Source organism: Rattus norvegicus, chromosome 6 (genome assembly GCF_021556685.1).
Source record: "Rattus norvegicus strain SHRSP/BbbUtx chromosome 6, alternate assembly SHRSP_T2T, whole genome shotgun sequence".
Classification (NCBI taxonomy): Eukaryota; Metazoa; Chordata; class Mammalia; order Rodentia; family Muridae; genus Rattus; species Rattus norvegicus.
Window position 1 is genome coordinate 128,473,598 of NC_141539.1, and position 23,414 is coordinate 128,497,011.

A 23,414-nucleotide genomic window follows, 5' to 3' on the forward strand; every position below is an offset into this window, starting at 1 on the left:
CCAATCCTCTCGCCCCATCTTTCTTGCTTCTGGGCTAATTTCCCACCTAAACCAGGAGCGCCCTGACTTGTTCTCTGCTCTGCTTTGGAGGACTTCATCTGGGAGCTCAAGATGTGCTGTGTTCCCAAGACAGACTGGAGCTGGACTCTCTGTAGCCCAACTTGTATTTGCTGAGTGAGTGAATGAAAAGAGACGGTTTGCAAGGTTCTGTATCCCATCCCCTGCTTTATGATTAAAGGTTTGGGTGACTTTTCCTCCAAGGGGGAACTCACTGAATTCTACAGCTTCTTGTTTACAGTAGGATTTTCTGGGAATGGCTTCCGCTTGGAAACCTGTCTGGCTCCAGGCTTTGTAGATCTTGCAGGGAGGGAGGGCTTTGCCATTTACTTTAGTTAGAAATGTCAGAAGCACCCAGGAGCTTGGAGACCTGCCGCTCACACTGGCACCAGCCAGCCGGGCACATAGCTTGTTCCCGATGACTCTCGGAAGTGCACAGTTTTCTCAAGGTCTGGTGTAGAAACACCAGTTGGGGTTCACAGCTCTCTAAATATTGTTGCCACCTCCCTCACTTGGCTTTCAAAAAGCGTGTCTGCATTGAAGGCTCTGTACCAGGCCTTGAGCCCTGGGAATCAGAATGGCTGAACAAGGTCCCCATCTTCCTTCTAAGAACTTCTGTTGGGTGATAAAGAACAGGAAGGAGGGGCTGGGGATTTAGCTCAGTGGTTAGAGCGCTTACCGAGGAAGCGCAAGGCCCTGGGTTCGGTCCCCAGCTCCGAAAAAAAAGAACCAAAAAAAAAAAAAAAAAAAAAAAGGAACAGGAAGGAAAGTGACTGTCATAGTGTGGTGTGAACACACATGACCACAAGCTACAAAGCACTAGAAGAACCTGGAGCTCTCAGCTCTGGGAGCAGATATGCTTTCTTCCTGGTGCCATCCATAGTGGCTTCCTGTGCACACTCAGTTCCAACCTCTGCCACACACATATGCTGTACTCCTACCCTGACGGTTTTACCCTCTACTTCCTAGCAGGGCCCTCAACATTCTTTGGCTCCAACCCTGAGCTTTCCCCAGGTAGTGCCTCTCCCCCGTCCCACATTGATTCTCCCCGAGTGCTGTGCTTGGGCTGGGTCTAGGGACTTGGAGCTGTCCTTTTCCCTCTACAAAGTTAGGGAAGGATGAAGAATCAAGGCAAGTGTCATGGGAGAAAGACATATAGACTTGAACAGCTGGGTGGAGTCCTAGGGTTGCTGTTCCCTGGGGTTCTGGCTTGAACATGCTACGTTCCCCACGGGCTTATATGGTTGAACACTTGGTCCCTGGCTGGTGCTGTTGTTTGGAAAGTTGTGAAACCATTAGGACCTAGGTGATAGACTGGAACCACAGGGGTGGGGAGAGAGGGGGTGACCCCTGTTGCAGCCTAACTTATCTACTTCTGGTCTACCTCCAAGATGTGAGAAAGCAGACTGACGAGCCCACCGCCATGGACCGTTTGCCAGGGCTAGCTGTGCAATCAGGAGCCAAAGCGAACCCTTCGGTCCCTGAGTTGATCCTGTTAAGAATTTTGCCATGGTGATGAGATACATAGCTAACATATCTGACTATGCTCTCTTGGGCACGAGTAGAGAGAATGAGAGATGAAAGTAGTGGAGGGAAAGATGACTGGGGGAAGGGGATGGTGGCCTGGTGAGCCTGGCTAGACATTGGCAAAGTAAGGTAGAGCTAACGGTTTTTTAAAAGGCAAATGTCAATGGCCTCAGTTACTGGTGATTTGGGAAGACCATGCTGGCAGTGCTGGCAGTAAGATACAAAGATGCAGCTTCACACTGTCACCCTCAGTAGCCACTTTACACTGTCACCCTCAGCAGCTTTACACTGTCACCCTCAGCTGCAGCTTTTCACTGTCACCCTCAGCAGCAGCTTCACACTGTCACCATCAGCAGCCACTTCACACTGTCACTCTCAGCAGCCACTTCACACTGTCACTCTCAGCAGCCACTTCACACTGTCACTCTCAGCAGCCGCTTCACACTGTCACCCTCAGCAGCTTTACACTGTCACCCTCAGCTGCAGTTTTTCACTGTCACCCTCAGCAGCAGCTTCACACTGTCACCATCAGCAGCTGCTTCACACTGTCACCCTTAGCAGTCACTTCACACTGTCACCATCAGCAGCTGCTTCACACTGTCACTCTCAGCAGCCACTTCACACTGTCACTCTCAGCAGCCACTTCACACTGTCACTTTCAGCAGCCACTTCACACTGTCACTCTCAGCAGCCACTTCACACTGTCACTTTCAGCAGCCACTTCACACTGTCACTCTCAGCAGCCGCTTCACACTGTCACCCTTAGCAGTCACTTCACACTGTCACCCTCAGCAGCCGCTTCACACTGTCACTCTCAGCAGTCGCTTCACACTGTCACTCTCAGCAGTCGCTTCACACTGTCACTCTCAGCAGTCACTTCACACTGTCACTCTCAGCAGTCGCTTCACACTGTCACTCTCAGCAGCCGCTTCACACTGTCACCCTCAGCAGCTTTACACTGTCACCCTCAGCAGTCACTTCACACTGTCACTCTCAGCAGCCGCTTCACACTGTCACCCTCAGCAGCTTTACACTGTCACCCTCAGCTGCAGCTTTTCACTGTCACCCTCAGCAGCAGCTTCACACTCTCACCCTCAGCCACTTCACACTGTCACCCTCAGCTGCAGCTTCACACTACACTGTCACCCTCAGCCACTTCACACTGTCACCCTCAGCAGTCATTTCACACTGTCACCCTCAGCAGTCACTTCACACTGTCACCCTCAGCAGTCACTTCACACTGTCACCCTCAGCAGTCACTTCACACTGTCACCCTCAGCTGCTTCACACCGTCACCCTCAGCAGCTGCAGGAGGTTCCTCTAATATTTTAGGGACTTTGACTCAGGTCAACTCAGGAATTGCAGATTTGACACTGAAAAGAATTTCAGAACTTGGCAGTGTGAGCAGGCAGAGCTGGGATTTCATTAGAGATGCTTTTTAAAGTCTGTTTCATTTTATTCTATTTTGAGACAGGGTCTCATTATGTAGCCCTGCTTGGCCTGTATCTTAATGACTTTTTAAAAAGCTTGCTGTGGCAGAATACCATGATCGAAGCAAACTCATAGAAGAAAGATTAATTTAGGGCTCATGGTTCCAGAGAGTTAGAGTCCATAACCATCTTGAAGGGAAGTATGGCAGCAACCAGGTGGTAGCTAGGAGCTTGTATCTGATCCGCAAGCACGAGGCAGAAAGAGCTAACTGGGAATGGTGTGGGCCTTTGAAACCTCAATGTCCACCTCAGTTAGACACACCTCCTCCAACAAAGCCATACCTCCTAATCCTTCCCAAACAGTTCCGCCAACTAGGACCAAGCAGTCAAATAAATCAGCTTATGGGGCCATTCACGGCCAAACCACCACAGCCTGGAACTCATTATGTAAATGAGGGGGTGGGTGGATCGTGTGCCACACCCAGGGGCAGGTATGGTCCCCTCAAGGGGAAGTCACAATGGATTGTCTTAGCAGTAACCATATACATCATTTGTGTGGCTCCCTAGTTTCTAAGAAACCTTTTGATACATTTTCTCAATGTTTTTGACAAGTGGAATTACAGAGTGTCTCCCGAGATGCCTTGGATGGAGTTTTAACCTGACAGGTGATACAGGAATTGCTAGATTTACACAGAGGTTGTCAAATGTCCTTTCTGTCAATGGGATTTCTGGTGAGGTTCCTAGAAAATGACAGGTTTGCTGTTGAGAAGAAAGATGGTCTTGTTCACTGTGCTGCAGTTCTTGCTTCTAGCCAGATGCCTGAATGAGGGACTCCTTTTCCTTTCTTGTGCCCCCAGATTCTCCCTGCCTTTCTCTCCTGTCCAGTCATGTCCAGTAGAAGGATAAAGGACGGGAGTGAGATTGGTGGTCTGAGTACACCCTGAGCTGATGGACAGCTTAACCCAAAAGTCTCACAGTTCAGGTTTTTGCCTGACACACTGATCTTGCACAACTGTTTAAACTCCCTAAGCCTCTGCTTCTCCATCTATAAAATGAGAACATAATTAACATCACTTCTTTTGCCTGGGAATATCATAAGAAAAAATAAATGAGAATTGGTTTTGTAAACTTAAAAATACTATATAAATACAAGATGTGATCAGCGATGTCCAGAGAAGCCTAGGCATGAAAGAATTTTATTTTCTCTCTGGAAAAAAAATGGGAAGTTTGCATATGTGTGTGTGTTTGAGGGGTGGGAAATACAGTGCCCCATGGAATAATATCCATGTTCTCTCTAGCACAAAGAATTGCCATCTTTGGCATGTAAGAGTCTTCTAACCTTATAGTTCAAGATGGCTACTCCAAGTCTAGCTATCACATCCCCAGCCCTACCATCAGGAAAAAGGAAGAGAAAAAGGAAACATCCTTCTTCCTAAAGGCCACCTTTGGAAGTCTCACATGACACTCCTATTTGGGCTCTATAGCCCTGGGCATAATCACATGACCATACCTAGCTGCAAGAGAAGCTGTTAACCAGGACAGCCATAATGAGCAATAGAGATGGGTATGGAGGGACTAGCAGGTGGTCAAAATTTCTGTCAGATTTTTACTATGGTGCTTTTCATAAAGTGTAGGTACTTTATAAGAGGTAGAACCTACTGGGAAGTCTTCTGAGTTTATGTTCTTGAAAGGACACTGGGACCACAGTCTTTTCCTCTTCCTCTCTTATATCCCACCATGAGTGGAATGACTGCTACACATTCCTGGCATACTGTGCTTCTGAGTCACAGGAACAGTCAGTCTTGGAAACTCGAAGCCCAAGAGGTATAAGATGGCTGTCTCAGATAGTTGGTAAGAGTTACCAAGAGTACAGGAGTAAACCTTTCATTTTGAACCTTGGGTGTCATCCAGGCAGTAAGAGTGAAGACACCAGAGCTCAGGGCCAATACGCAAGTCCACAATGCCCAGCATTTGCTGTTAATAGGATATTGGGACATGGCACTGATACAAGGTAGTGACTGTTACTGCACACGTCTATAAGAAACTGGAGCTGAATTAGTAGCCCTGTGTGTGTTCCTGCTGTGTCTGATGTGGTTTGTCTCCAAGAAGTTTATCTGCTAGAACCTTGGTGTGCAGGTAAATCTAGATATGGAGGTACTGTGCCTTTAAGAAGCCAGGGCCCAGTAGAAGGTGATTGGTTCATGCTGAAACCTCCACCAAAAACCTATTTTCATGGTTCCAGGTGAGTGGAATTCTGAAGGAGTGAGTGATCCTTGGCAGAGTAGACTGTGACAAAACCGGGAGAGCCTGTATGCTTGGCTTGCTCTCCCCTATGGTTCTCTCCCTTTCTCTTTCTCCACCATGCAATGACGCCAAAGTGGTCTTTCCTGGATGCAGGCACTGTGCTCCCTGGACTTCCCAGCCACCAGTTCTGTGGGTCAAATATCCTCTTCGCTCTGCATTTTCAAGATAACTCCTGGTATCTTTAGCAACACAGAAATGACTAATGCAGACCCTTCGCCGTACCCATCTGCCATGCCAAGGGACCCAGGACCTCTCACACTGAAGCTTGCAGCCATTGCCGTAGCTCTGAACTAACCAGACAGTGCTGGGTGTTGTGTACCTGGGCTTGTTTGCATGCCTTTCTCTGCCTGTGGTCAGATAAAGACACTATCCACACTAGCCTGGCAGAGGTGAAAGGGCTGTGGAACCCAGGACACCTTAAATTAGCCAATTGCCAGCTGAACCTTGAGCTGTAGGCTCAACATCCTCAAAGCTTGTTAGCTGATCCATGGCTACTGTTGGTCATGAGCAAGCCTGCCTGGGCCAGCAGAGCTTGGCCAAGATCAAGGTAATTGTGTGAACTCACAGTCAAAGTGAGCATTTCTTCTTGTCAACCACTAGGGCTCTACAGCATGGCTGTGACCTTTCTAAGAAGGGAGCATGAAATGGGTTTAGCTGGTGAGATGGCTGAACTGGTAAAGGCATTTTCAGCTATGCCTGGTGACCTGAGTTTGGTCCCTGATACCCACAGGGTGGAAGGAGAGAACTGTTTCCCTAAGTTATCCTCTCTCTGTCTCTCTCTGTCTCTCTGTCTCTCTCTGTGTCTCTCTCTGTGTCTCTCTGTGTCTCTCTGTGTCTCTCTCTGTCTCTCTCTCTCTCTCTCTCTCTCTCACACACACACACACACACAAACACACACACTGTGTCAATGCATATTCTTGCACTTCACACAAATACATTTTTTAAATGTTGAAACCCCCCTTTCCTCCAGCAAACTATCAGTGCACTGCATTTAGAACCTGGTAGAGTAGTTCCCCCACCCCAGCCCCCATGCCCCATATCAAAAGGGCTATTTTATCCTAGTTGTTGAAGTGTGGCCCACGGCTAAGGGAAGCCACCACCTACCTGTTCTTGGACAGCCCATGAGCTATGAATGGTTAGGACAGATGACATTGTTTTCTCATTCTGATTAGGAGAATGCCATCTTGGAGTCCGGGGAAAGAATACGATACCTAACCAAATGGTTTGTATTCTTTCTCTTAGCGTAGGAGGGTCACACAGTTCTAAACTTACCTATAATATGTGGTTTCTTTATTAGGAATGTGTGGAAATTTGTTCTTCCTTGTGGAACTAAGACGGTCACTCAGTCACTCTGCTCCACAACGTTCTTAAGAGTATTAGGCAATGTGAGTAGCATCTCTCACTTTCACCTCTTGATATGCAAAGTGTATGAAGGCTCTAGATGCATCCTCTGTGACCCCTCAGGGAACATGTTAGCCAACCAAAATATTTCATCTCTGAATTCAGATCTTTGGCCATAAATTGGAAGGAATCCAATTAATGTCATTTGCTGTCTTTCTTTTTTTTTTTTTTTCCAGAGCTGGGGACCAAACCCAGGGCCTTGTGCTCGATAGGCAAGTGCTCTACCGCTGAGCTAAATCCTCAACCCATTTGCTGTCTTTCAACTCCAACTCAGAAGCAGAATTAGAACCCAGGTCTTTGTTCTCTGGACCTAGAAAGGATTTACCATCTGGTGATAAATTCATCCAGAGGTCTCTAGCTCTCTGACTGGATTCTGACTCAAATTGTCTCCCGGCTTCCCCTATCTGATCCTTCCCACGGAGGGTGATCACTTGTGGGAACACTAAGTGGCTCACCAAAGTCTTCCTTCAACTCTCTGCCTCAGGCTATCTAACACGAATTTGTGCTGTGTGCCTTTTCCATAATTAAGCATTTAAGACGGTTCGTACTGGAGACAAGGGTGGGTGTTTGCTCTCCAAGATTCTTGAAATCTGGCCTTATAAGGAAGGAGAAATGGAATGGGAGAATTCGAGAGAAAACTCATTTCTTCCCCAAGTGTGTTAATGAGTTGAACCACAGGAGGCTGTGTGTGTAAGTCAGACTGCAAGCAGCTGTAAATTAAATTTATTACGCGCCGAGGGATTTTAATAAACATTACTTAAAAATAGCAGCAGACAGTCATTTGTATTGTATCACGTGACCTGGTTAGAGAGACATTTTTGTGCCTCTGCTATTAATCAGAGTCACTTTGAGAGACAGTTGGTAAATTCTTTCAGAGTTACTGGCACCTTCTACTTAATTAGGATTGTTCTGGAAGAGAGCAGGATAAGTCAAAACTTGTCATAGTGTACATTACGGTGCCCTGGAGGCCCTCCTTGCTCATTAGATGTTGCTTATTAGGCTTTCCAAGAGAGAGAAACTTAAGAGAAAATGTCGCTTTCTTTAGTGAAACCTCAGACCCTGGAAGGTTAGCACCAGAGGGCAGTTCGTTCACTGGAAGGAGTGCTGAGCCAGGCAGGAAGTGATAGCGGATCCGACCCTGCTGCCACTCCCACGCCAGCCTCAGGGGGGCGCTGCTCGCTCTCTACCCCACTGGCCATGCAGCCAACTAGGTCTTTTCCTCTCCCACTGCGGGAAACAGGAGGGGCTCTCCTTGCGATAGTCAGAATTATGTTTGAAAATTTCCAAATACGACCTAGTTGTCACCTTATTCAGACTCCTCTCATTTGTCCCTGCCAGAATCTGAGCCCTGTGGACTCTTCCACCCGCCACTCCTGTCCCACTTGCAGGGAAATGAATTCCTGCAGCTCAGACTTTCCTGTCTGGAATCAAGTTGACCCGTAGCTGAATGGGAGTTCGGCCATTTCTCAGTTGGGTAACCACTCCTCCACATCCTCATCTGTAAAATGGGATTAGTCACTGACAGTCCTTTGACAAACTCTGTGAACAAAGCAACTTAGCATAGGAAAGGGTTTGTTTCAGCTTACAGGCCCCAGTTCGTCACAGAGAGAAGCAGAAAGCATGGCAGAATGCCGCTTGCTAGATCACAAGCTCCTGGTCAGCTAGCTTCCTCATAAAGCTCATGCCCACTTACCTAGGGATAGTACCAACCAATATGGGCGGGGCCCTGCTACATCAAGTACCAACAAAAATAACCCCTCCATAGACACAGTCACAGGCCATTCTGATCAGGGAAATCCCTCCGCAGAGGCTCCCTTCTCAGGTGGCTACATTGTGTCAAGTTGGCAATTTAACTAAGGCAGTCACTCAGTCAGGGCTCCCACACAAAGTTCTTAGAAGGATTATGTAAGAAAGACTCCCGGAGGGACTAGAAACCTGAGAAAGGGTTTTATTAATGCTAAAAGGAAGGCAGAAAGATGGCTCAGTGGTTAAAAGCTCTTGTCTCTCCTCCAGAGGACCCAGGTTCAGTTCCCATCACTCTTGTCGTTGCTCATAGACATCTAGTTTCAGGGATCAGACATTCTCTTCTGATGCCCGTGGGGAACCAGCCACACATGTGGGTGTATACATACATACATACATACATACATACATACATACATACATACATACATACATACATGCAAACAAAACACTAACACACATAAAAATAATTAAATCTTTTTTTTAAAAGATGTGTTAAGGGGGCAGGTCTGGGGAGATAGCTCAGTGGGTAGAGCACTGGCCTGAAAGCATGTGGACCTAAGCTCAGCTTCCCAGAACCCACATAAAGAGTGGAGCATGGTGATTGGTGTCTATAACCCCAGCAATGGTGAGATTGGGGGAAGGGGGGTGGGTCAATCGATCCCTGGGAACTTGGAGCCCAACTAATGTGGCCAACATGATAAAGCTGCAAGTCCATGAGAGACCTTGTCTGAAAAATCAAAAGGTGGAAGGCACCTGAGGACCAACACCCAGAAGTCCTCCTCTGACCTCCACACGTGTGCATGGCATGTGCATCCTCAGGGACATGCACAAATACAAAATGGAGATGTGGGGGAAGGAAGAGGAAAAGGGGAGAGGGAGGGGGAGGGAAGGAGGGGGGAGGGGAGAAAGGGAGAAAAGGAGAAAGGGAGAAAGAGAGAGGGGAGAGGGAGAGGGAGAGAAAGAAGAAAAGAAAGACGTTAGTAATATTCTTTCTTCCTTGGCCCAAAGCACCCTTGGCCCTTTGTCTGCCGGGTGATTTTTCATCCCTGATGTCTTGGCTGTGGCAGCATCTGCCAGCAGGTTCCAGCGTCCTGTCTGGTTTCAAGAACCTTGCTCTGGGCTCCAGTCACGTCACACACTGAGGCACAGGGTCTCAGAGGCTCCCGCCTTTGTCTGGTCTGGTCATGCAGGCTGCTGAAGGTCTCAGAGCTGAGATCATGTCTGGCCTCCCTTGCTTCCCGGTGTCAGCTGCAAGTATTCTTAAAGTGTCTGTGGAATAAAACGAAGCCTTGGTGACGATTATGAATCTAGACAACGGGGCTGAGAGTGGACCAGAGGGGACCGCTTACTGATTAGATGGGGTTCCCGTGAAAGCAGAGGGGGGGTCATTTCTCATCCAAACCACCACAGTGTAATAAGATATTTAGAGCATAGTAAATGAGTAGTAAGCATAAAATTCCACACTTTAAATAAAAACAAAATAATCAATTTAATGACATTGAAAGCTGGGGCTCAGGTACTTGGACACCACTGCGTTGTTACTATAGCCAGAAGGTGGGAACGATCCAAGTCTATCAACAGATGAGTAGGTAAACCACAGGATGCAAGGTAGCAGAGGTAGCACGGCAGTGAAGAGCACTTGCCCAGTTCAGTTCCCAGCACCCACGTGGAGGCTCACAACACAGTCTTTAACTCCAGTTCCCGGGATCTTTTGGCCTTTGCAGACACTGCACACACATGGAGCCCATACATACCTACATGGATTTAAGACACTCTTAAACATTAGTTAATTAGTTGGTTAGTTAGTCCAAGAACATCCTCAGCTAGATAAGGAGTTCAAGACAAGCCTGGGGTTGCTTGGGAACATGCCTTCAACATTCAGCAAACAGCCAGGGGTATGGTTGGACATAAATGCACACCCACAGAGACATATACACATACATACACAGGCATGCGCACACACATACACACAATATTTAGACATACATACACAGGCGCTCACACTCACAGAACATACAGACACACATACACAGGTGCATGCACGCATACACAGAAAGCACAGACACACATGCACATACAGAGGCATATACACAGGCGCGCACATACACATACACATACACAGGTGCATTCATACATATACAGAATGCCCAGACATACATGCACTTGCACATACACATGCACATACACACAGAGGCATATACACAGGCATCCACACACATATACACATGGCCTATAGAAACACACACAACATACACCCATCCTCTTTCACACATTCATGGAAACAGTTGGGTTATTCTAGCTTTAGGAAGGCCCTGGGCTCACCAGATTTTTACTCAATGAGTTTCTCATGACACCATTTGTAGCAGGAAAGTCATGAATTAGTTATCAAACTACTCAATAATTCATAGGCGCCACCACCATGCTCTGTGGAGATATGTGTGCCTTTCCTGATGGCCATTTGTGTGTGCATGTGTGTGTTTGAATACACAAAAGCATGAGGGGACAGATCATTCCTATGTTAAATCACCTTTAAAACGTGTAGCACATGAGAGCCACAAAGGTGTATACGAAACAATACGCTGCGTACAACTTTACTCAGTGCACTGGTTGGATTTGTTGTTTGAAGCTAGGGTCTTCAACTGCTGAAATTACAAGACACTAACTCCCACTTATGCTAGCTAGGGAGAAGCCATGGCCCCTTACAGGCCCAGGCAAGAGATCCCTAATTGGGTCACATCTCTAGCTCCTTCTGGCCTTTTCCCTTCTTTGTGTGGTTGGGACTTTTGGGCAAGCCTATTCCCACATTTATTCCCAAGGGACCTGTGCCCCTCATTTCATGACACTTACATCTGAGATGCTTTAAACGCATAACAAAACGGTAATGAACATTATAAGAATACTCACTAATATGCTTAGGGAGAAAACATCGTTCCAATAGCAACCTTACTGTCAAATTAGGAGTGAGTTTGAAAACAGTAATGTGGTAACACAAAGGGGCTTAGATTGCCAGGTGGTCCAATGGGAGCCATCATTCCTGGGAAGTGACTGGGCAGTGTGTTGTCAGTGTCTGCCTCAAATCCTTGACACGCTCAGATGCCCAGCCCCGCATTCACTGGGAGGACTCAATGAGGAGAAAATAGTGCTCGCTGTAGGAAGAAGACCTGTGGGAAGATGTTCACAGCCTAATGATGTCCCTGCTGCAGGGTGCTTTAAACACCCGACTCCTCTCCCCGCCACCCCCATCCCCAGGTGGACAACTTCACACTTTGTCCTCTGTGCTTTCAGAAGTGAATGGGGCGGGACCAGTGTACTGAGGACCATGGGGCTGAGAAAAAGGTGGATTCCAACCTGCTGCCTGGGGAGAAACCCCAGCAACCCTGCAGCCAGTTCTACCCCAGTGTGGCCAGGCCCTGACGTCTGGAGTCCCCAGGATACCCACATAATAACCCACATGGCTCTCGTCTTAGTGACATTCTGGGGATGGATGGAGAACCCCACTGAGCACAGGGTTCAGCCAGAACCACGCTCAGGGGGCCCTGTGGACTGGGTTGAGTCAGAAACCTACGATGACGAAGAAGGGCTGGAGTAAGCTTTGGGCAATAACGGGTGAACCTGGGCACTTACCTCCCCAGAGATGCCTCACAGATCCAAGGTGATAAGTCTGGGTCTGTGGTACCTTAACCGCCACTCTTCCGTGAGTTCACAGTCCTGAGATCATGCAAGGGCATCGCCTGCCTCCCTCATCTCTGTCTGACAGACTGAAGTGCTAGTTGGGAGTCTGAAGCCATGCTAGTTCCCACCTTCCCTGGACAGCCTGCATTTTTGCAGTGTGGCTTTTTATTTGCCCAAGACGGACATCTTTGCATTTCCAGCTATGAGCCCGTGCCCTGGAAGAAGTGCTTTAATGTTTCCTGAGGCCAAGGACAGCTACAGCCTCTTTCCTGGCCTGAGGTGTACAGCCTTCCACTCCCTAGACCCTGACCTCCACACCGGAAGGCGTGGCTTTTCCTGACACCCGAGCTGCAAGGCTTAGGCCCCGCCTCCTGGTACACAGCTACATCTCTGGCTGTCACTCAACCCCAATCCCATAGACACACTGGCTTTTCACTGAGATGCCTGACAGAGACAGATGCCTTAGTCCTTTGTTGGGCGGCTATGATTCTGTATCCCCCACCCCGCCCCCTCCAACCCCTAGCCCCGCCCCCACATCTGCTGCCAGTCACAGCCAAGTGAAGTCAGAAGCATAGGGTGGAGGTCAGGTACGTGGTTAGATCAGTGTCACAGCCAAAGGCTGGTCTCCAAGAGCCAGGGTGGAAAGGGGGCCCAACGTTTGTGTCATCAGACCCTCTTAGACTCAGGTCTTATCCCTCCCTGCCATCTGCAGGCTGGGGGATCTTAGATGAGTGGGTTTGCTTCCCTGAGCTTTTCCTCCTGTGTTTAAAAGCAAGATTTCATTGTCCTTCCTACTAGGCTGCAGGGAGGACTGACTGGGAGGATAGGGGCATAGCCCACCTCAGAGGAGATTGAGATGCAAAGGATTCTGTAGAACCTCCAGCATGAGTCCCAGAGTAGCATGTGACACCTTAGGTGTGGGGGAGGGGCTGGAGGTTGAAGTGGGGAGGGGGATGGGGGAGGGGCCAGGGAGGCAGGGCAGGAAATCACTCCTCCAGAGCTACTGGGGCTGTTGGCTGCTGTGGGTGAGGTTGCCTCTCCAGGGACAGTGACAGTAAAAGGCTTAGCAGATCCTGAGTCAGCCTGGTATGGGAGAATCCCCTGTGAGGGGGGGCCCAGGAATCCTTCTCTGGAGCAGCACTGAGCTGGGTGGTGGGTGAGGCCTTGGTTTCCTTGTCAGCCTTTGGGTACAGGAAGGAGACCCTGATCTTTGGAGTCCAGAAAGCTACAGAAATGGGGACCAACAATGTGCTGGCTAGTTTTTATTTGTTTGTTGTGTTGGATTTGTTTGTTCTATTGTTTTTGTTTGTTTTATTGCTTGTTTCATTGTTTTTGTTTTGTTGTTTTATTGGTTTTGTTTGCTTGTTTCCTTTTTGTTTGTCTGATTCTTTTGTCAACTTGACACGAGCTAAAGTCGTCTGAAAGAAGGGAACTGCAACTGGAAAAAATGCCTCTATAAACTTAGTCTGTGGGCAAGCCTGAGAGGCATTTTCCTAACTGATGATTTATGTGGAAGGGCTCAGCCCACTCTGGTGGTGCCAGCCATGGATATAAGACACAGATTGTATGAGAACACAAACTGGAGAAGCCGAGAGGAGCAAGCCAGGGAGCAGCACTCCTTCATGGCCTCCGCTTCCGGTTCATGGTCTTCTTGGGTTCCTACCCTGGCTTCCCTCAGTGATGGAAGATTAAATCAACCCTTTCCCCTACAATTTGCTTTTATCCCTCGTGTCCAAACACAGCAGTAGAAACCTTAACTAAGACAAACAAACTCCTCTAAGATTCACTTCTTCCCTGAGGACCCCTGGTCTTCCATGACTTCATGGCTTCTTAACTATAGGGGTGAAAGGAGCTGGGGCAGAGACGCTCTGACGTCAGAACTCTGCTTTGCCATCTCAAAGAGTTGGTGAGGATGCCGTTGGTGTTCTATAAAAAGTCAGATGAGGAAAAGTTCTTAGGATGGGGCTTGGTACATAATAGGTGCTCAATAAAGCTGGGCCTCCTCACATCAGAACCTCCATCAGGGCTGCCAACCTGGACTGCCTTCAGAGATAGTCTGTTAAAACACTGTTAAAGGAACAAAAGGGAAATTCTAGAAATAAGTAAACAAGCAGGGCCTGGAAGGTTGTCCAGTGGTCACCCACCAAAACGCTCCATGAGGTGTTATCAAGGCTGGCATTAGCAACTTCATTTTATTCTGTACACTTCTACCATTCATGTGGTCAGACATGGGATTGACACCATCTACTTTACAGATTAAGAAAGTGAGGCATGAAGATAGGCTCTTTGTGTGTTACAGCAGGGCTGCAATTGGAAGTTGAATGATCAACACTGAGGACTTGAGGTGACCTTTTAGGAGCGTGTGTGTGTGTGTGTGTATGTGTGTGTGTGTGTGTGTGTGTGTGTGTGTGTGTGTGATACCTGCAGGTGTGTATGCATGTTCATATGGGTGCAGTGTGTAGAAGTCTCTGAGTCACGACTCAGCCTCCTGTGAGTGACAAGTCTCTAAGCATGTCCCGCCCACTTGCCTGAGCCTCCTCCCTCTTCTGCAGTTTGCTTAACTTAGTCATTAAAGGCTTAGGGTAGAAGAAACAAGTCTTATTATAAAGTGACAGTGGCAGCCTGCTGGACTGAATGCTTTTCTCATTGAACTGCTGATCAAGGATGGACTAAGGGAGACTCTCAGACTCTGTGAGTTAGGAGAGGTGGTCCCAGCTCAGAGGCTTCGCTTGTCCCCTACCCAAGCCTCAACCTCTCCTTCTCCCTGGCTGTGCTCACTCTGTATACATACATACATACATACATACATACATACATACATACATACACACACACACACACACACACACACACACACACACACACACACACACACACTGATGTTACTTCTGTCCTGATCCTGAGTCACACCTCCCCAACCCACAGTACAGCATCAGTGGGCCAGGGTCTAGGTCTGACTTCCTGTGTCTATAATTTCGTTGCCTTATGGTGAAGTTGCTCACTCTCCTGGGCCCAGGCTGTCTTTCCTGGAAAGGAGAAGAGAACTAAGAATTAGCTAATGCTCTATTCAGAAGAGCCCAAGAGTGAAGACTATAATTACCCAGAACCTACAGCGTGAACAGGCTGTCTTCACATGGGGTGGGTGGGGACATAGAGGATCTTCAACTGTGATGGCTCTGCTCCTGCATGGGCTCTGCTGTCCCTGCCTGTAGATAGCCAAAGGAGTAGGGTACCTCCTTTCACAGCATGGTGATCAGTTACAGCAGAAAAGATCGGCTGGTCCTGCTGCCAGCACGTTCCCCATCAGAAATGACGGAGTATGTCCTCCTCCTCCTCCTCCTCTTCACTCCCCCTCCTCCTCCTCCCGCCCCTCTTCTTTCTTCTTACAGGGGGTATGAAGGTGAACATTTGAGGAGGATGGATTTCAGGAAGCCAGGAATATGAATTACATTGTATCTTCATACTATGTTACTGTCTTGTGTGGTTTCCGGAAACTCCACAGGAAGAAAGGACTCCACCCCTAAGAACAGCTCGGCTCTCTTGTTTGCTCCATACCCATGAGGTGCTCAGGGGATGCTACCAGGGACGTAGGGAGGAGAGAGGAGGAGGCCAGGTGGGAAGACGAATGGATGCTGGATAGACGGAAGGAAAGATGACGGACTGACGGATAGGAGGAGGAGGAGGATGGATGAGAGGATACTCGGGTAGGAGAGATGATGGATGACTAGAAGAAGAGAAAATGGAAGGATGGCTGAACAGAGTGATGGATGGCTCTGCAGCAAACGTCTGGCTTTAGTCCTGAACATGTTGTTCTTTGTTGTATTTATGAAGACACTGACCCTGGCAGACTTCTCCACAGAATAAACTCCTGTCTGCTTTTTATTATTGGATTTTTTATCTACATTTCAAATGTTATCCCCTTTCCCGTTTTCCCACCCATAAACCCCCATCCCATCTCCCCCCCCCGCTTCTATGAGGGTGCCCCCCTACATACACACTCCCTTCCTACCTCCCCGCCCTGACATTCCCCCACACTGGGGGGGGGAGGTGTCCAGCCTTGGCAGGACCAAGGGCTTCTCTCCATTGGTGTCCAACAAGGCCATCCTCTGCGACTTCTGCAGCTGGAGCCATGGGTCTGCCATATGTACTCTTTGGATGGTGGTTTAGTCCCTAGGAGCTCTGGTTGGTTGGTATTGTTCTTATGGGGTTGCAAACCCCTTCAACTCCTTCAATCCTTTCTCTAATTCCTCCATTGGGGCCCCCATTCTCTGTTCAATTGTTGGGTGTGAGCATCCACCTCTGTATTTTTCATGCTTTGACAGAGGCTCTCAGGAAACAGCTATTTCAGGCTCCTGTCAACATGTACTTCTTTCTGGGTTTGGTGGCCGTACATGGGCTGGATCCCCAGGTGAAGCAGTCTCTGGATGGCCTTTCCTTCATTCTCTGCTCCAGACTTTGTCTCCATATTTCCTCGTGTGAATATTTTGTTACCCCTTCTAAGAAGGACGAAGCATCTGCACTTTGGTCTTTCTTCTTGAGCTTCTTGTGGTCTGTGGATCATATCTTGGGTAATCCGAGCTTTTGGGCTATTATCCACTATAACATACCATGTGTGTTTTTTTGTGATTGAGTTATCTCACTTAGGATGATATTTTCTAGTTCCATCCATTTGCCTATGAATTTCATGAAATTATTGTTTTTAATAGCTGACAAGTACTCCATTGTGTAGTTGTACCATATTTTCTGTATCCATTCCTCTGTCGAAGGGCATCTGGGTTCTTTCCAGCTTCTGGCTATTATAAATAGGGCTGCTATGAACATAGTGGAGCCCGTGTCCTTGTTATATGTTGGAGCATCTTTTGGGTATATGCCCAGGAGTGGTATAGCTGGGTCCTCAGGCAGTACTATGTCCACTTTTCTGAGGAACCTCCAGACTGATTTTCAGAGTGGTTGTACCAACTTGCAATCCCACGCACAATGGAGGAGTGTTCCTCTTCTCCACATCCTTACCAGCATCTGTTATCACCTGAGTTTTTTATCTTAGCCATTCTGACTGATGTGAGGTGGAATCTCAGAGTTGTTTTGATTTGCATTTCCCTGATGACTAAGGATGTTGAACATTTCTTTAGGTGCTTCTCAGCCATTTGATATTCCTCAGATGAGCATTCTTTGTTTAGCTCTGTACTCCATTTTTAATAGTGTTATTTGATTCTCTGAAGTCTAACTTCTTGAATTCTTTGTATATATTGGGTATTAGCCATCTATCTGATGTAGGATTGGTAAAGATCTTTTCCCAATCTATTGGTTGCCATTTTGTCCTAATGACAGTATCCTTTGCCTTACAGAACCTTTGCAATTTTACAAAGTCCCATTTGTTGATTCTTGATCTTAGAGCAAAAACCATTGGTGTTCTGTGCAGGAATTTTCCTCAGTGCCCATGTATTCGAGACTCTTCCCCACTTTTTCTTCTATTATTTTGAGTGTATCTGGTTTTATGAGGAGGTCCTTGATCCACTTGGACTTGAGCTTTGTACAGGGTGATAAGCATGGATAGATTTGCATTCTTCTACAGGCTGACCTCCAGTTGAACCAGCACCATTTGTTGAAAATGCTATCTTTTTTTCCACTAGCTGGTTTTAGCTCCTTTGTCAAAGATCCAGTGACCATCGGTGTGTGGGTTCATTTCTGGGTCTTCAATTTTATTCCTTTGATCTACCTGTCTGTCTCTGTACCAATAACATATAGTTTTTATCACTATTGCTCTGTAATACAGCTTGGGGTCAGGGATGGTGATTCCCCCAGAAGTTCTTATATTGTTGAGAATAGTTTTAGCTATCCTGGGTTTTTTGTTATTCCAGATGAATTTGCAAATTGTTCTGTCTAACTCTTTGAAGAATTGGATTGGTATTTTGATGGGGATTGCATTGAATCTGTAGATCGCTTTTGGTAAAATGGCCATTTTTACTATATTAATCCTGCTAATCCATGAGCATGAGAGATCTTTCCATCTTCTGAGATCTTCAATTTCTTTCTTCAGAGACTTGCAGTTCTTGTCATACAGATCTTTCAGTTACTTGGCTAAAGTCACACCTAGGTATTTTATATTATTTGGGACTATTGTGAAGGGTGTCATTTCCCTAATTTCTATCTTAGCCTGTTTATCCTTTGAGTAGAGGAAGGCTACTGATTTGTTTGAATTAATTTTATATCCAGCCATTTTGCTGAAATTGTTTATCAGGTTTAGGAGTTCTCTGGTGGAACTTTTGTGGTCACTTCAGTATACTATCATATCATCTGCAGATAGTGATATTTTGATTTCTTCCTTTCCAATTTGTACCCCTTTCACCCCCTTTTGTTGCCTGATCCCCCTGGCTAGGACTTCAAGTACTATATTGAATAAGTAGGGAGAGAGTGGGCATCCTTGTCTAGCCTCCGATTTTAGTGGGATTGCTTCAAGTTTCTCTCCATTTAGTTTGATGTTGGCTACTGGTTTACATGATCATCTCATTAGATGTTGAGAAAGCATTTGCCAAGATTCAACACCCCTTCATGTTAAAAAGTCTTGGAAAGATCAGGAACCCCTGTCTTCTTTGACTACGTTGTCTCCCAGGTGACAACCACCCCACCTCCCCACACACCACCACCCCCCCCACCCCCCCACCCCCGCCAAGGCTCACTAGCCTGGAATCAGAGAAAATGCATTTACTTTCCACCAGGTTCTGCAGACTGTGTTGCCCAGGCTTTCCCTAAAAGAGTTGAGTTTCCTCATTTGAAAATGACCTGACAGGCACCAAAATCCCAGGACAACCCCTACATATCCATGGTGATCACACCAGACAGCATCTCCACTGGAAGCCCTCCAGGGTTACCTCTGGTCCACCCATGAATTATTGCCCCCTGCAGCAGGGCTTCCATTTGACCCTCAGCTTGGCGCTCATATCCTTGTGGTGCCGGGGTTGGGGGTGGGGCTGTCTTCCTCAGCTGCGGGCCTGACCCAGGTCTGGCCCAAGTCCTGGAAATCAACAAGGCCCTGGGAAGGCTTTGATCCAACGATCAAATAACTGGGGGTGGAAGAAAACAAACAGTTGCTTCCTCTATTTAGGAATCTACTCAAAGTCCTTTCTGAACTCAGTGCTTTTTGTGCAAAGGGTTTGGCTAGTCAGCCTGTGATCTGTACAAACTGATTAGATTTACAAACCTGGATGTTACAGCATGTCGCCACCCCCCCCACACACACACAGACACACACACATCCCCTCAGTTCTGCTACCCTATGATTGAGCTATGTGCTTTTTTAGGTGGCAGTGTGTGTGGGGGGGAGGGGGGACTCTGGGCCCTGACGCACATTTCATGGAAGGCACCCCTTTTCTTTCTCATGACTGCACTGTGGGTACATGCCTCAGGGCCCTGGTGGCTTGGGGAAGGTGTCAAGGAAGGAAAACCCTGTGGAAAGATAAGGAGCCTTCTGCTCCTGCCTGGGTCTCCTTAGGAATGGTACCCATGTCACCCCAACAGCACCAAGCCTGTTGCGGAGGCCTAGCTTTGGATCCACAGACCTTTTCTGAGTCATTTCACTCTCTCTCTGGGTCTCACCCAACTCTGGCTAGCCCAACCCCAGCCTTGCTCCCTGCTGATACCGTAAGAAGCACAGAGCCCCTGTCATCCCCATGCTGGATCCCTCTATGCTCATCTCGGGGTTCATTCAGACTAAGGCTTGAAGCACTGAAGGACTCTTGGCATCCATGCCTGTAGAGAGTTGCTACCCTGTGGGACAGTGACCTCCCTGGCCGTTTCCTTTACTCCTCAACTCCAGGCACCAATGTCCGATCGCAGATCCCTTCCGGGGAGGCGTAAAAGCCTCAGTTGTCTAACAAAGATAAGGACTACCAAGTCTATATGCTGCTCCAGAACCTCCCATAGCTCCCACTGTCCTCCTCATGAAGTGCGATGTCCTCACCTTGGTATGCCACACAAAGGCCAAGTTCCCACTGTGAACTCCGCCCTGTGAGCCTGCCCCAGGAAAGCACAGAAGTCCTCCGCTCGTGACTTCCGATGACCTTTACTGCCCTAATCATCCTTCGTCCCTCAGGAATGCCCCGTGCCACAGAAAACACAGAAGGCCCTATCTCTGTATGGCCGATCCAAGGCAGATGGGACCCAGATAAAAGAGGCCACCAGATATCCTGGGGGTCAGCTGCACTCTTCATCAGCTGCCTGTCCAGACTTGAACTTACGGTGTCCCTTTTCCTGCCACCTCTACTCCAGCTTCACTGATAGTTCATCTTCCGACCCTCTCAGGGCTCGGGATGCAGACTCAGTGCTTCCCATAGTTCTATTTTACAGATGAGAAAACCGAGGCTCCCACTGGCCATTTGACCGGTCCATTGTGACTAGACAAAATTCTAACAGCAGGAAAGACAGAACGAGGACTCATTCATTCATACATTTATTCGTGGATCTCATGTTTACCTAGGACCTACTTACTAGGTGTGGAGACAAGCAGCTGTGGCCCTCACTCTCCCGAAACTAGAGTCCTGGGGCCGGGGCTTGGGGCTTGGAGGCAAGGGGCCACGTGGGTCCTTGCACCCCTCTTGTGATGGATAGAGATTCTTGGCTTTCTTTCTGTGTTCAAGCACTCCATCCATCACGGTTTCTGGCTCTCCGTCAGCACAGGCTGGAGTTTGGTGGAGTCATCCCTCCCCTCCATCTTCAGGATGAGAGCCAGAGGGCTGTTGATCACTTTGAAGGGTGCAGTGGACGATGGTCACCTGATGGGGCTCTAATTTCCCCGGCGTTTGTCTTCTCTCCGATCCTGCGAATCGATAGGCCAGAGCTGGGGCCTGTGGGGACCGAGGCTGAGGACTCCTGGGGCTCCCTGGGGATTTCTTCACCGATGCTCAGGTGGGAGTCTGGGTGTGCAGTTGAGATGCCCAGAGTGGGGGTGGGGTGCAGAGGAAGCTAGCCTGTGCCACAGCCTGGACCACAGCGTCCCTTGGATAGGAGGCTGAGGCAGTGTGGGGCCTGTGGTCAGTAATCTGCACCTCGGTTTTGCCGAAGATGGACAATTAAGAATAACACCCACCGTGGGTGTGTTGTGAATCACAAGCCATGCCAGGTTCTTAACAGATGGAATCTCGTCCACCTCCGCAGCTGAGTGAAGGAGACATTCCTGACTCTGTTTTATACACAATGAGACTGGGACTCCCAGGGGCCAAGTGACTTGTCTAAAGTCACAGTCAGCAAGCAGTGCGTCTGAGTGTTAGCTTTCTAACCCTGAGTGTTAGCTTTCTACTTCGGTGCTGGGGTATAACAGAAGCCTGGGGTCTGACTCCCGTACTTTAATCACAAGACACTCTGTGTGTGTGTGTGTGTATGCATGTGTGTGTTTGTGTGGTGTGTGTGTGTATGTGTGTATGTGTGTGTGTATGTGTGTATGTGTGTGTTTGTATGTATATGTGTGTTTGTGTGGTGTGTGTTTGTGTGTGTGTGTTTGTGTGTGTATGTGTGGTGTGTGTTTGTAAGTATGTGTGTGTTTGTGTGTGTGTATGTGTGTGTTTGTGTGTGTGTATGTGTGTGTTCATGTGTGTGTGTGTTTATGTGTGGTGTGTGTGTTTGTATGTGTGTATGTGTGTATGTGTTTGTATGTATGTGTGTGTTTGTGTGTGTATGTGTGTATGTGTGTGTTTGTGTGTATGTGTGTGTTTGTGTGGTATGTGTATGTGTGTGTTTGTGTGGTGTGTGTGTGTGTGTGTGTGTGTGTGTGTGTGTGTGTTTGTGTATGTGAGTTGCTCTTGCAATCCTGGAGATGTATGCCAGGGCCTTGTACATACCAGGAAAAGGCCCTCACCCAGCTACACATGTGGATACCAGATGACAATCTTAGGTGTTGTTCCTCAGGCACATCTTGTTTTAGATGTGGGGACTTCCCCTGGCCTGGAACTTAGCACATAGCCTGGCCAGTCAGCTTTAGGAATCTCTCTCTTCATCTCTCTCTCTCTCTCTCTCTCTCTCTCTCTCTCTCTCTCTCAAATTCTAAGAGGTTTCTACTATTTAAAAAAACAAAAACAAAAACAAAAAAACCCTCCCCAACAACATGGGTACTCGGATTTGAACTCAGGTCCCTCTTCTTTAGAGGCAAACATTTTATTAGAAGAGACATCTCCCAGCCCTGCTTTGTTTGTTTTGTTTTTTGTTTATTTATTTGGTTTTTATTTTTGTTGTTGTTGTTTGGGGGGAGTGGGGAAGGTGCAGGAGTGTGTGTGTGTGTGTGTGTGTGTGTGTGTGTGTGTGTGTGTGTGTGTGTTTAGTTGGTTGGTGTTTTGGTTTTCATTTCCTATAAGAGCTGGCTATTTTGGTAAGTCCTCTGTCTTGGTTACTCAGATCTGTGAGGAGGTCGGTCCCTCCCCTCTCACTTCCATATTCTAGGAGTACTTGCTTCTCCTCTAACTCTGAGTGCCTCTGGCACCTGCATAGTAACCCCTTAGTTTGCATATTGTATAATGTGCCCCTGTGTGGAGATGTAGTGGGGCCTTTCAGAGACAGAACCCAACAGGAAATAACTGGGGAATTGAAGGTGCTATCCATCGTGAGCTTTTGCTCTGTTGAACCGGTGGCTATAAAACCTTCCAGGTCCTTCCAAGTCTTCCTCCCTCTCTGGCTTTCTGTCTAGACAGGTAACCTCATGCCCATGCACTTGCCTATGGTGAGGCCATTTACCATGAGACCAAGCAGACAGTGGAGCCCTCAGCAGAGCTGATGTCATGCTGTTTGGACATCGAATCCCTAAACTTGAGGTCTAAATAAACCTTGTCTCTTCATAAAGCCTCTAGCTTCAGGCATTTCATTACTGTCACAGAAGATGAGCTACTACAGCTTGAATTAGACGCTTTCACTATAAAAACGAATTATGGGGCAGTAATAGCAAAAACATGAACAACCCAAATTTCTGTCCAGCTTGGAGAGGGATAAATCATCCTGATGCATCCATACAATGAAATGTGGCTCAACACCAGTAGAAAGCACGGCCACGCAGCACCTCCATTCATAAGGATGGGCTTCTTACGCATTGCAGGAAGTGAATGCCAGTCCTGGAAGCCTGCACCCTGGGAGGGGCTGTGCATACCACCGTTAGAGAAGTAAAACTAAACGGTGCAAAAGAGATCAGGGCCTGGCGCATGCAGGAGTGAGATGCTAAGAGGCCTGCCCGGTACGAAGGGGTGTTTAAGAGAAAAGGAAGGGTCAGGGAATCACTTTTGTGTCAGCCACATAAGCCTGAGG